Raw genomic sequence first — 14,841 nt, forward strand, 5'->3', positions numbered from 1 at the left:
TTCGTCCCCTGTTTCTATAAACTGAAAAGAGCAATTAAAATTAAAAGCTAAACAAACCTAAGACCAATGTTACTGAATTTAACTATCGTGCCATTCAATAATTTGAACCAAAGACAAAAGATAAACAAAATAAAACAAACAAGTAAACTAGACAGGTATAGGAAACAATTACTAAAAGGAGTCTAAATCATCGGTATTGAAATTAGAAGTAATGGAGAAAATACGGGCTCCAAAAATCTGTCTGCTTCAAAATCGATCAAAGATTTATGACTAAGGAGTACTTGTTCAACTGTTTGGTCTAATAAATACTTCATTGGTCAGAAGCCCTTTAAGGTTTGAAGTTTGGACCATGAGGAAGGATAAAAGTGAAGCATTATGGGTATTTGGCCGATCAACGACAAGTTGACCGATCTCCTGCGACCGGATTTTGGGTAAGATGGTGACACTAAATGACAAGTCTTTCATAGACTTATCATTTGGAGTTTGATTCAAGGTGGGGGAAACCGGTTTGAGGGGTAATTAGCAAAAAAGAAAATAAAGGTGTGATTTTTATTTTTTAGATCTATAAATTGAAAAAAAATTGAGGGATTTTTTTGGGGACATTGAGGGTGGATTGGGAATGAGGAGGTGGTGAAGATTGCAGGGTGATTTTTTGGGTGTATTGGTGAAGGTTTGTCGTCGGAAAGAGATTTCTGGTCAGCGGAGTCGGGTGGCGGATGGGGAAAAAAGAAGGAGAGATGGGGTGTTAGGATTTGGGTTCAAAGGGGGAAAATTAGGATTATGAAAATGGGTAGAGGGTTTGGTCGTTTAAGTGAATGGGGAAGGAGCAACGACGTCCTTCTTGGGACAAACAACGTCGTTTGGGAGCTAGATTAGGCAGGTCGAGCAGACAGGGGAATGGGTAGGTGTATTTGAGCAAAGACTGGACCCAAAACTGGCCCAAGTTCAAATTTAAGTCCGAAGAGCCCCTCTCTTTTTTTATTCCATTTTTAAATATAGCCTACTTAATTCTAATTGAAGCTATCTTCTATATTGATCGGCTAATTAATCATGTGTCCTAATAAACTAATTAATTAATTAACCTAAAAATATAGAAAATAAGAGTAATTAAAATATTATTTATTTTTTGTCATTGTTGTAATGCAATTAACATGTAATTAGGACCTAAGACTGTAAAAATTAAAATATAAAATATTTTATATTTTTTTGTTATTTTTTTAGGATTTAAAATGCTACAAAATATGCAAAAACACATCAAATAGAAAAATTTCTAAAATTCTATTTGGAATATTTTTAGGATTAATTTGACTTTAGGGTAAAAATTACGTGATCAGATTCCTCACATAGTCGTATAGCCATACAACATCAATGGCACCAACCTCGCAATACTCCTTTCACACTTAGCACTAATGGTTCAGCCCCCTTAGAAATAGGCCAAGGTGGGATTGGTGGTGTCATACGTGAATCCATGGGTAACTGGCTCATCGGCTTTTCAGGACGTCACATATCCCATGGGAGTGTTGAAACTGAACTATGTGCGCTTTATCATGGATTACAATTGGCTTATAATCATGGATACAAGCCTCTCTAGGTGAACCTAGACGCTTAAAGTAATTAATATGTTACAGACCTCGCACCCTCTTTATGCTAACCTTATACATGATTACAGGTTTTGCTCGAGTAGTTGGAAAATCGTATCATACGTTACACATACATGAAGCAAAACCAAGTAGCTAATTTGCTAGCAAAGTATGACTACCATATCGATAAGACTACTGATCGGCTCCAACCCTACACCACTATATAATGGCAAGGAGTGGTAGATGCAGCTTTTACCCGAAAGGTCGGGATCGATATCCATAGGGAGTTAATATTGGTTGGGAGTTGGGTTTCTATCTAATCTTAGCTATGCGTGTTGCTTTTTATTGCACTTCTAACCATGCTTTGATTTGTTTCTGTTCTACGTTTAATGATATTGATTGCTGAAAATAATCTAAGTACAATATTTTTGTTGGTTGTTTTCAAGGATTAAAAGGGACTAGGGTAGTGACTTCCACCTAGGTGGATATCTAACATGTATCGAGAATTCAGGGCAAGCTTGTTACGATTGGGGTCGTGATATAACCATCACACATAAGTGCTCACTCTATACCTCTCGGTAGTTTGAGTGACTTTGCCCAATTTGGCTTTCTCAAGTCCAAAAGGGTATTCATGCATAACAAATGATATTGGCTCAAGTCGGGTATTACTATCTCTAGGTTTAACCCTTTAATTGGGGTTATCAATCTTTTGAATGCACCCCAATTCCCCATTAGCCTAATTTTCCTAGACTTAGTCCCTCTTTCTCAAGAAGAGTCTAAGTCATAAAGGCACAAATCATTGTTTGCAACCACCAATTCTACAATTAAAGCATAAATCAAGCTAAATATCACTAACCCATAAACAATTAAGCCCTAAAATTCAAGACCCATTAAATACCCACGCTAGGGTTTGGTTACAACCCTAGCTAATGGGTTTAGCTACTCATAATCAAGGTAAAAATCAAATATGGAGATGAAATATAAGCCATAAAAGTTGATTACAAGAATAAAATCTAAGAATATAAGCTAAAACTACTCTAAAATTACTCTAAATGGTGAAGTACGGTTGTTCATGAGCTCACTGATACAAAAGATAGCCTAAAAATGTGAGAAAGATCTATTTATACATAGCTGAAATTACTGGACAAAAATACCCCTAGGGGGGGTTTCGCTGTTAGTGAAATACAGGGTGCCTCAGCGCATGGACTTTCACGGCCGCGTAAAAACAAGCGCGGATCGCATTTCTTCATAATTCGACTTGGACTGGGCTAGGTTTTGTGGACAGTGTAAAGTCTACCATGTCCGCATTGGCTTCTATCGCGGCCGCGTAAAATATTTGTGGACCACGTTCTTCAGTTAGGTTCCACTAGCCAAGTCTCTGAACCTCTTTCATGCCCTCAGCGGAATTTGCACCGCGTCCATGCCTGGTAACTTTGCGGCCGCATAATTTAGATGCGGTCAGTGGCAGTGTTAGCACTTGACTGCAGCTTCTCTGAACATCACTTTTGTTGGAGAATTTTTTTAATCGCCTCAGCGGAGGGTCATACGCGACCGCGTAATAATAGCGCTATCAGCGCTCCAGTTCCATTCTTTGGGCTTGTGCAAGTTCGACTCCTTTATGAGTTTATTTTGGCTTTTTTGCCTCATTTTGACTAAAACCTACAAGTAAGCACCTTAAGTTAGTTTTCGGGAATACTTTTACACATTTTTTACCCAAAATCTAAGCAAAAGAGAGCATAAGATAGGCTAAAATCCATAGTTATCAACTCCCCCAAACTTAAGTTTTTGCTTGTCCTCGAGTAAACAAAGTAATTTCCACCTTCACAAGAAAAATAAAGAAAGGAATCTAAGGTGACTTCATCAAGCATCAATTGGGGCTAACAATTACCCTCAACACAAATGCATTATCAACAACACACAACCTTTTTAGTACCATAGCTCTAGTGCGACACAAGAGCATCAAGAGTTGACTTAACTTGTCAAGGAAGCTCGCTCTACTACGTTGGTCATTGTGGAACCTAAACTCTTTCTCCTCTACTCTCCATAAGCAAATCTCACTTTAGATTATAGCACTCAGAACAAGGATTGTGGAAAAGTACGCTCATTTCTCTCAAAGGAAGGTCACAAGTCTGGCTCTAAGTACCATAAGCTTGCCCCTTATGTGAATCACTAATGTAAGCTCACACAACTCAAAATCACATAGGGCTTTTGTTGGAATGTAATGAAGGCTTTTGGTTCAAGGTAGGATATATCGGTCTATGAAGGTTTCATCTTTCCTTAAGCACTCCATTTTTACAATTCGGCTCATGTTTTCTTGGCTCTTTGAGTCATTTTCTTCTTTCTTGGGGGAACTAGAGAGACACATTGTCACTCTTTTCTTCTATATGACGCTCGTTTTTCTCCCTTTCTCATCATTCAAAACCTTTCAACATTGTTTTCTTGAATCCTTTCAACCTTTTCTTTTCTCTTGAGATGTTTCTTTTTGGTTTTTCATCCTTTTCTATGCCTTTCCTTTTCATCAATTCTTTTTGTTCATTGAACCTTTCATCACTTTGAATTTCCTTGTCTATCCCCCAAACTTATGTTTTTGACTATTGTTCATCATGAATGCTAAGGAAAGATTGAGTGCCAAGAGGGGGTTATTATAGAATCGTAATGCGGTTAGTGAACGAAAAAGGCGTAGGCTCAAAGGGGTTGACTAAGGATATCGTAATGGTGGGTTATGGGAGTTTTCAAATTCAAATTGGATCAAAGAGATCCTATAATCATTTCTCAAGTCGAGCTACACATAGAATTTCGCCTAGATAAACATTTAGGGCAAATTCTAGATTTATTGGTACGTGACTTGGACTTGCAAATCAATACCTCACCTCATAAGCTGTTGGATTGCTAAAGAGAACAGAGTCGAGGGTCCACAACAACCCTAGATATGATTGAGCAACACAAATGGCTTCGAGAAGCCACTCAATGATTGTTTAGTCAACATAAGAGTCTAAAGTTCACAGCTAGAACCATTCTTGCAAATCACTTGTTTTTAACCATGATGTCAAAGGTAAATGTGCTAGGACCAAGTGAAACCTAATTGAGTCACTTTTATTCATTACTAATACATATCAAGAAAAAAAGATAAACAGACTCAATCCTTTAATAAGGTTGTCACGCCATCTATCGCTGGGAAGAGCCACCCGATTCACACAAATTTCACCTTTGGAAAGAACCGTAACATGAAGAAAACCAAAGACTTATTGATCACGAAAACTTGTAAAAGTTAGAAGCTACAAATTGAAAAAGAACCTACTAAATTAAATAAGAAGCTACGCTATTAAGGAAAATTTCAAAAGAAGTTATAAAGTAAAATACAGAAAGTAAACTGAATATGTACAATAGGGGATTGGAACGAATATACATAAAAGGGGAATGAATATATACATGGAAAGGTAACTTTATATACATACCAAAAGTAAAAAAAAAAGTACGAAAATAAAGTACGATAAAGTAGAAAATAACGGAAAACAGTATCAAGGTTATTACAGACCAATTATCCAAATCATCATCAAAATAAGCCCCCCCCCCTCCCTAAAATAAAAATTAGCATTGTCCTCAATGCTAATAGCAAAAATAGAATAGGGGAAGGGTAGAGAGTAAAGAAAACTCCCTATGATGCCTCTGTCTGCATGGGGTCACTGGCTGGGTCCTGTGGCTAGCCTGAGTCACCTCCCTCAGGGTCCTCCAGCTCAATCTCCAAACCCTTAGTCTGGGGGATCACCACTCTTCTCACCGATTCTCTGTCAGCCTCCTGTTCTGGTCCCTGTGCTGGATGAACTATCTGTGCTGCAATGGCAAGCTCTCCCATTAGGAGATCCATAGGAATGTCGTCGGCTGAAGAAAACTTCTCCACCTCCTTCTTCAGCTCTCCTTGACCCTTATTCACTTTCCTCACTTGTTTACCCGGCTCCTTGATTGCTTTCCCATGAGCATCCAGAATCTTTATTTGGTTGGCGAGAATAATCTTCAATGATTCCTCCACTGATGGAGGCATCTGGAGCTGTGGCGGAGCTGCCTGAGCTGCTACTGTACTAGATAAGGTAGATAGCTTTGATGCAACTACCTGCATCTAATTGTTGATGCCGACCAATGTCTGGTTGACTCTCAAAGCAGTCTGAGGGTATGCTGATAAAGAAGGCACTGAGGTAGGAATAGAAGCAGATGGTCTAGAGGGAGGATGTGGCATGGCAGCAGACAAACTCTCGATAGTGGAAGGCTCGAAACCAGTGGTCACTACCCCTGGCTCTTCAGACTGGCCAGTGAAAGTGGTGGCTTTACCCTTGGACTTGGGGTTGTCCGGACCCTAAAGGTTGTACTAGGAAAATGGCCTCTTTGGCTTCATTTTGGTGTCAAAGTCCCTTCCTTCTACTTCCTAGTCCTCTTGGTACATGGTGAGGAAGTTGGGGAAGGGATATGAGCTATCATCCTTGCCAACCGATCTGGTAATTACCTTGGCCATAATATTTTCGATGTTGATCGGGTACCCCGCCATGATAGCCCCCACAATAATAGCCCTGGAGACCGGCATATCACTACCATGTGTAGTAGGGTCTAACCGTCTGCACACAAAAGTAGACCACCCATTCGCTTCGAAGCTCAGAGTGTTCCTATAGATCGGAACCCCAGGTGTCAGCCAAGCTAGAGTAGTCCCAGGAATAACAATCACCGATGTAAGCCAAGGGCGAGCTAACTAATCCATAGCCACCTTCTCCAAATACAGGGACTCATCCTCGTCATTGAACCTAGCATAGACATTTAAAGTCTTGCCATCAAACATAATCTTCTTGTTGCGGACTTTGGTCAAATATGTGCCCTTTTTTATGTGGGCGATATTTACATAGAATTCCTTGACCAAATATTCATTGGCCTCTGGTAAGTTTCTAGTGAAGAACTTCCACCCCACTCTCTCGTTGAAGTGCCTCTTGACATTAGGGTTGTGGGGTAGCAGATCTCGCTCAATGAACACCCTCTCAAATGTAAGTGACCTTTGAGGTCACCACTCCTGGACCTTGTGGTAGGTTTTTTCACTCACAAAACGGTCTTTCCATACCACAGAGTTCCTTGATCTCACCAACCCCCCTGTTTGGGTGTCACCACCCCTCCCGTCATCCCGGATCTCAGCATCAACATCAATAGGATCCGCTAGTGAGGCTAAAGTTGCAGCAGGTAGGGAAGTTGATGCTGAAGCTTCACTACTTTCCTCTGAGCCATTAGAAGACTCAAAAGAAGAAGAAGGTGTAGGCTCGTATCACAACTGGAATTTCCCTTGAAAGTCTGAGGGAACATAGGTTGGCACCGAGTCTCCTTCCGAAACTTCCTAGGAAGGGATATATTCACTACCTTCAGAATGGTATGCAGCTTTGTCCGCAACTTTGAGTGCAGTTCTCATTTTGCCAATTGATTTTTTCATGGCTAGGGGTAATTTGATCTTCCCTTTACCCCGGCCTTGGGAGGACTCTGCTCTCCCTTTTGGTTTATCACTTCCGCCTCTAGATCAGACCATTATCTACATACACAATTAGTAAAAGCTTATTAGGATTGGTATTCAAGCGAGTATAAGATGAAGCAGATAAATGATTACAATATTTATAGCACAGTGGCCTGCTGACAAAGGAAAAAGGTACGCAGCCGCATAGTGGCAACCGCTGTCCGCGGAAATCGGGTCACGGCTGCGAGAGACTGGGGTTCAGACTAACCAGTCTCTGAAGCTTGACCACTGCTGGTAGCAAAATTTTGGAAGCGAACGCGGACCTAACTTATCAATTCTATGAACCTTACATCCGCGGTCCACAAAAAAAAAAGTGCGGCCGCGTAAAATAGGCCGTTGACTGTGGAAATGCCACCACTGCCGCGTAAAAGCAAACCGTTTTCTAACTCATCAATTTGTATGAACGTTGACCGCGGAATTAAGGTCGTGACCGCAAAATTCACAAAAAAATGGGCAACCTACAGTTTTCACTTAGCATACAACTTAGGCAATTAAGTGGTAAAATAAACAACCCCATCCCCGTTAGACATTAAAATCAGTTACCCAACCAGTTTTATCTCTAATTAAGCATGATTTTGATTCTTGACTTGTATTAACCCTAACTAAAATAAAATTGAAACTATCTAGAAAGAAAAAAACAAGAGTTAAAATTAAAACAAAGAAATTGAGCATACCAGTTGTTTAATTTATTGTAGAAATTATTCTTGCCTAATGAGATGAAGTCTAGATATGAACAGTGCAAAAGGGGATTTGAAAAGTGTAAAAGGAGGAGGGCCCTCCTATTTATACTAAAACACTGAGGGCCCATACCGACTTACCTAGTGCGGCCGTAGAATTCCACCGCGGTCCGAGCTTTTAACTGTTTTGAAGAGCAGCAGGTTCAATAACACCGCTGAGAGTGGAAAAGTTGACGCGGCCATGAAACAAGGTCTGCTCACCGCAAAAATTGCTCCGCGGACGCAGTTGAAATTCAGAGAGGTTACATTTTGGACTTTTCAAGTCCGCGTCCGCTACAGAATCAGGCCCCCGCAAAAAAACTTCCGCTGACCAGGAAATTTTGAGCGCGGTCAGCGATCTAATTACACACTTAGCCAAATTTTCCAGTATTAGTCCTACACTGCATCAATAATTCCTACACAAATCTCACAACCAGTTAGATCAAAAGAGCCTAATCTAAGAAGGAAAATGAAAAAGAAAGAAAATTCACTTGGGTTGCCTCCCAAGAAGCACCTGATTTAACGTCGCGATACGATGCAGGTTACCATTAATCACTTAAAATGGATCATTACCACCACATGGCTATCATCAAACTTGACAAGATAGTGCTTCACTCGATGCCCAATAACTTGGAACATTTCACCATTTTTGTTTTTCAAATCAAGAGCACCAAACGGAGTTACATACACCACTTCAAAAGGGCCACTCCATTTTGACTTGAGCTTTCTCGGAAATAGATGTAACCGAGAGTTGAATAGAAGTACCAAGTCACCCTTCCTTGAATTCCTTGCTCCGGGCATATTTATCATGTATGTATTTCATCTTGTCCTAATACAAGGACGAGCTGGAATAGGCATGAAACCTAAACTCATCAAGTTCATTTAGTTGCTCTACCCAGAGATTTGCAGCGACATCCCATTCAAGGTTTAACCTCTTCAGCGCCCACATGGCCTTATGATCTAACTCAACCAGAAGATGGCATGCTTTTCCAAATACCAACCGGTACAGAGACATACCAATTGGAGTCTTGTAAGCATTACTATAAGCCCACAAAGCATCATCCAGTTTCCTTGACCAATCAGCCCTGTTTGCATTGATAGTTTTGATAATATGCTCTTTATCTCCCTATTGGAAACCTCAAGTTGTCCACTCGCCTAGGGATGATAAGAGGTTGACACTTTATGATTGACACCATACTTGGAGAGTAAAGTATCGAAGGCCTTATTGCAAAAATGAGAACCCCCATCACTGATAATTGCCCTTGGAGTGCCAAACCTTGTGAAGATATTTTTCTTTAAGAACCCCACCACACTCTGTGCCTCATTATTGGGCAAAGCCACAGTTTCAATCAACTTGGAAACATAATCAATAGTAACTAGAATGTAAGTGTTACCACATGAACTAACAAATCGTCCCATAAAGTCAATGCCCGACACATCAAAAATGTCAATCTCAAGAATAGTGGTGAGAGTCATTTCATCCTTCTTGAAAATTCCACCAGCTCTCTGACACTCATCACATCTCTTTACAAGCTCACTAGCATCTTTATACAGAGTAGGCCAATAAAATCCACAACTAAGAACCTTTGAAGTAGTTTTTGCCCCACCATGATGACCATTGTAGGACGAGGAATGGAAAGCATCAAGGATACTCATTTGCTCCTCTTCCAAACACATCCCCGGATCACACCATCATTAAAAATCTTGAAAAGATAAGGCTCATCCTAGTAATAATCCAAGATGTTCCATTTAATCTTTTTCCTTTGGTTAGAAGAGAGCTCACTCGAAACAATGATGGTCACAAGAAAGTTAGCCACATCGGCGAACCAAGGCATATTATTCAAAGAAATGGAGAGGAGTTGTTCATCCAAAAACGAATCATTAATTTCGAGGCCATCATGGGGCCTCCCCTCCTCTTCCAAGTGGGACAAGTGGTCAGCCACTTGATTTTCACACCCTTTTCGATCAATAATTTCAAGGTCAAACTCTTGAAGCAAAAGAACCCATCTCATCAACCTAGCCTTAGAGCCCTTCTTTGTCATGAAATAACGGAGTGTCGCATGATCTATGTGCACAATCACTTTGGTACCCATGAGATATGGCCTGAACTTTTCCATGGCAAAGACAATGGCTAGCAACTCTTTTTCGGTCACAGTATAATTGACTTGGGCTTCATTCATCGTTTTGCTTGCATAGTAGACCGGATGAAATATTTTGTTGATCCTTTGCCCCAAAATCGCTCATACTGCAACGTCACTAGCAACACACATGAGCTCAAATGGAAAGCTCCAATTGGGTGCGGTGATGATGGGAGTGGTAGTCAATATATACTTTAGAAGCTCAAAAGATTTCATGCAATCATATTAAATACAAACCTTGCATGCTTTTCCAACAATTTTCACAAGGGATTCACCACCTTTGAGAAATCCTTGATGAACCTTCGTTAGAACCTCACATGCCCAAGAAAGCTCCTCACTCCTTTGACGGAAGTAGGAGGAGGGAGTTTTGAAATCACTTTAATCTTTGCTTTTCCACTTCGATACCGTTCTTTGAGATCTTATGGTCGAGGACAATGCCTTCATCGGCCATAAAGTGGCACTTTTCCCAAGTAAACACTAGGTTGGTCTCTTTACATCGGGCCAACACTTTGTCAAAATTATTCAAGCATTCTTCAAAGGAGTCACCCACAACACTAAAAACATCCATGAAAATTTCCAAGAAGTCCTCCACCATGTCCATAAATATATCCATCATACACCGCTGAAATATAGTCGGTGCTTTACACAAACCAAACGGCATCTGTGAGAATGCAAAGATTCCATACGGACATGTAAAGGTGGTTTCTCTTGGTCCTCCGGTGCAATCAAAATCTGGTTGTAACCTGAGTACCCATCCAAAAGGCAATAATAGGCACGCCCGACAAGTCTATCCAATATTTGGTCAAGAAAGGGCAACGGAAAATGATATTTGCGGGTCACTTTGTTCAACTTTCGGTAATCCATGCATACCCTCCATCCGGTGACAATCCTAGTGGAGATCAACTCATTTTGCTCATTTGTGACCACATCATACCCCCTTCTTCAGCACACATTGTACCAGCGAAGTCCATGAACTATCCAAAATGGGGTACACAACCCCTGCATCCAGCCACTTGATAACTTCCTTCTTGACTACCTCTTGCGTAGCCTCATTCAACCTCCTTTGATGTTCCACGGAGGGTTTGGCATCATCCTCACGTATAATCTTGTGCATGCAAAAGGCGGAGCTTATCTCCCAAATATCAGCTAGAGTCCATCCAATTGCCTTCTTCCTTCTTTGGAGCACCGCAAGGTTGGCATCTACCTGCACGTTAGTTAAGCACGAAGAAAGAATAATAGGTAAAGTTGAAAAAGGGAGAAAGAATTCATACCTGAGGTGTGATGTCAAAGGCTTCAACTCCAATACGGGAGGTTCCTCGATTGGGGGCTTTGTTGGTGGAGTCTTTCGATTCTCAAGATCCAAGGAAAGTTTCCGGGGCTCATATGTGTAAGAACACATTCTTTGCAAAGCATTGACATACTCTACCAAGCCTTCATACTCAATCACATCATCGTTCAACAACACAACTTCCAAAGGGTCCTCTACATTTATCACAGCACTGGTGTCTTCAACAATCACCTCAGTCACAAGATCAACAAAGGAACATATTTCGTTGCAATTGGGCTGCCTCATTGATTTGCAGACATGGAACACAACTTTTTCATCACCCACCCGGAAGGTAAGCTCTCCTTCTTACCCATCAACCAAAGCCTTACCTGTAGCTAGGAAAGGTCTCCTCAATATGATCGGCGCCTCATAGTCAACCTCGTAGTCCAGAATTCCAAAATCCACAGGAAGTATGAACTTGTCGACCCGCATAAGAACATCATCAATAATACCAAGCTGCCTCTTCACTGTTCGATCCGCCATTTGCAATCTCATTGAAGTAGCTCTCGGTTGTCCAATACCCAAAGTTTTGAATACAGAGTAAGGCATCAAATTTATACTTGCTCCAAACACTCCCAATGGTACATGGAATGGTAAATGCGTTGGGATCTTCAAGCTTTGGAGCCATCGAGTGCACAATGGCACTCATTTGATGAGTCATTTTAATGGTCTCACAATCCATAGATCTCTTTTTAGTTACCAAGTCTTTTATAATCTTGGCATATCCCGGCATTTGCTCAAGAGATTCCACCAAGGGCACATTGATCGACAAGCTTTTCATCATCTCAATAAACTTCTTGAATTGGTTTTCCTTCTTTTGCTTTGCAAGTCTTTGAGGGTAAGGCGGAGGAGGCCTTGGCAAAGGAGCCTTGGCTTTAGGCGTTACCATTTTTGATATGTCTATCACGTGTTCCCTAGACGGGTTCACGCCATTTTGAGTCTCCTCCTCATTTTCATGAATATTAATTCTCACCTCACCATTTAAATTCTCTTTACTCACTTGCTCATCAACTATTGGTTCATCGTCATTTTGCACTTCAACATCATCACTCACAACGTTCTTTTGCTTGGAGGTACTTGCTTCACCACCTCTGTCGCTCCTTCTAGTCACCGTCATAGCGTGGCCCGTGTTGTTCCCTCCCTTTGGGTTTACTACCGTGTCACTAGGTAGTGCCCCCTTAGGGCGAGTGTTCAAAGCTTGCAAAATCTGGCCAAGTTGGACCTCCAAGTTGCGGATAGAAGTATTATAGGATGCCAATTGGGCATCAGAGTCGGCATTTTTCTTCATCATTTGCTCAAACATTGACTCAATCTGTCCTATCTCATTGTTGGATGATCTAGGACTTTGGGACAAAAATGGAGACGGGTTGTTTGGTTGTTGAAACATTGGAGGCCTTTGAAAGCCCGGCCCCCGATTACCTTGATTACCGTTATTCCAACCCCCTTGGTTGTTGTTGCCACTCCCAATTGTTATTGCCACCCCAATTGTGGTTGTTGTTCCCCCAATTGTTTGAGTTGTTATTGTTATTGCTCCAATTTCCTTGGCCTCGGTTGCCCCAATTCTAATTATTCCCTTGCGATCTCCATTGTTGATTTGGAGCATTGCCCTGTTATCCTTGATAGTTGTTGGCATACAAAACTTCCTCACTTTGATCATCATACGAGTCATATTGGTTGTAGCCACTTCCACTTTGATCATATTAATATTGATTGCTTTGCATTTGTTGACCATGTTGTCTCCTCCTGTTTACCATCATATTTACCCCTTCCATGGCATTCACTTGTTTCGGCCCCTATACTTGTTGTAATTGTGCTTTGGCCAACTATTTCATAGTTGTAATTAACTCGGCTATTGCTTGGCCATGGTCATGGAGCTCTTTGTTTAGTGAATGACATCGGGATCACCTTGTGGAATATTAGCTCGAATTTGCCACGCCGAGGAAGTATCAGCCATCTCATCAAGTATATCACATGCCTCAGCATAAGGAGTGTTCATAAAGTTTCCCCCAGCGAGTTGGTTAGCTACACACTGGTTGGCAGTGTTGATGCCACGGTAGAATGTTTGCTGGATCATTGCTTCAGTCATGTCATTGTTCGGACATTCTTCCACCATTGTCTGATACCTTTCCCAGATCTCATGAAGTGGTTCATTTGGCTCATGTTTGAAGGCCAGGATCTCATCTCTCAGTGTCGCCATATGTCCCGGTGGGAAAAACATGGCTATAAACTTATCGGCCAACTCATCCCACATGGTGATGGAATGGTTGAGGAGTCTTTCGAGCCAGTCTAAAGTTTTTCCTCTAAGTAAAAAAGGGAACAATCTCAGTCTCAATGCATCCTCCGATGCATTTGCCTGTTTGCTCTCCAGCAGGTATCCACAAAGCCCTTTAGATGTTTATATGCATTCTGATGGGGAGCGCCTGTGAAGTAACCTCTTTGCTCCAATAAGGTCAACATGACATTTGTAATCTGGAAATTGCCTGTCCGAATTCAGGGTGGGACAATTGCACTTGCGTAACCTTCATTTGGAAGCACCTGAGGAGCTGCTCTTGGAGGAGCTAGGGGAGGGTCTGGAATGTTTTCATTGGCCTGGCGGCCTCTTCTTTGAGCTTGAGGTACTAGAGGCACCTCATCTTTAGCATTATCATCTACCTCCTCCCCCTGGAGAACATTTCCGAGAGGATCATCATTTGCCATTTTGTACCTGAATCGATTAACTTACACAAATTAGTAAAATAGAAGAAAAGAAAAATAAGACACACAACTAGTCAAATAGATAGCCAAAACTGTTTAACTCCCCGGCAACGGCGCCAAAAATTGATCAGCTCCAACCCTGCACCACTATATAATTGCGAGGAGTGGTCAATGCAGCTTTTACCAGAAGGTCAAGATCGATATCCACAGGGTATTAATATTGGTTGGGAGTTGGGTTTATATCTAATCTAGCTACGCATGTTGCTTTTAATTGCACTTCTAACCATGCTTTGATTTGTTTCTATTCTACGCTTAATGCTATTGATTGCTAAAAATAATCTAAGTACAATATTTTTGTTGGTTGTATTCAAGGATTAAAAGGGACTAGGATAGTGACTTCCACCTTGGTGGATATCTAACGGGTATCGAGAATTCAGGGCAAGCTTGTTACGATTGGGGTCGTGATATAACTATCACACATAAGTGCTCACTCTATACCTCTCGGTAGTTTGAGTGACTTTGCCCAATTTGGCTTTCTCAAGTCCAAAAGGGTGTTCATGCATAACAAATGATATTGGCTCAAGTCGGGTATTACTATCTCTAGGTTTAACCTTTTAATTGGGGCTATCAATCTCTTGAATACACCCCAATTTCTTGTTAGCCTAATTTTCCTAGACTTAGTCCCTCTTTCTCACTCTAATAACAATCTCACTCTACAGCGCACTAGAGTGAGATTAGCCAGTTAGGAGTTAGTTTTAGGATTCTAGTGGTCATCTACTGATGCAGGGTTTTAGCTGCTGGTTATTATTATACCTTCCATCTAATTCGTATTTCTTATATTGTTGTTATTTTA

This window comes from Nicotiana sylvestris, chromosome 12, assembly GCF_000393655.2.
Source record: "Nicotiana sylvestris chromosome 12, ASM39365v2, whole genome shotgun sequence".
NCBI classification, from domain to species: domain Eukaryota; kingdom Viridiplantae; phylum Streptophyta; class Magnoliopsida; order Solanales; family Solanaceae; genus Nicotiana; species Nicotiana sylvestris.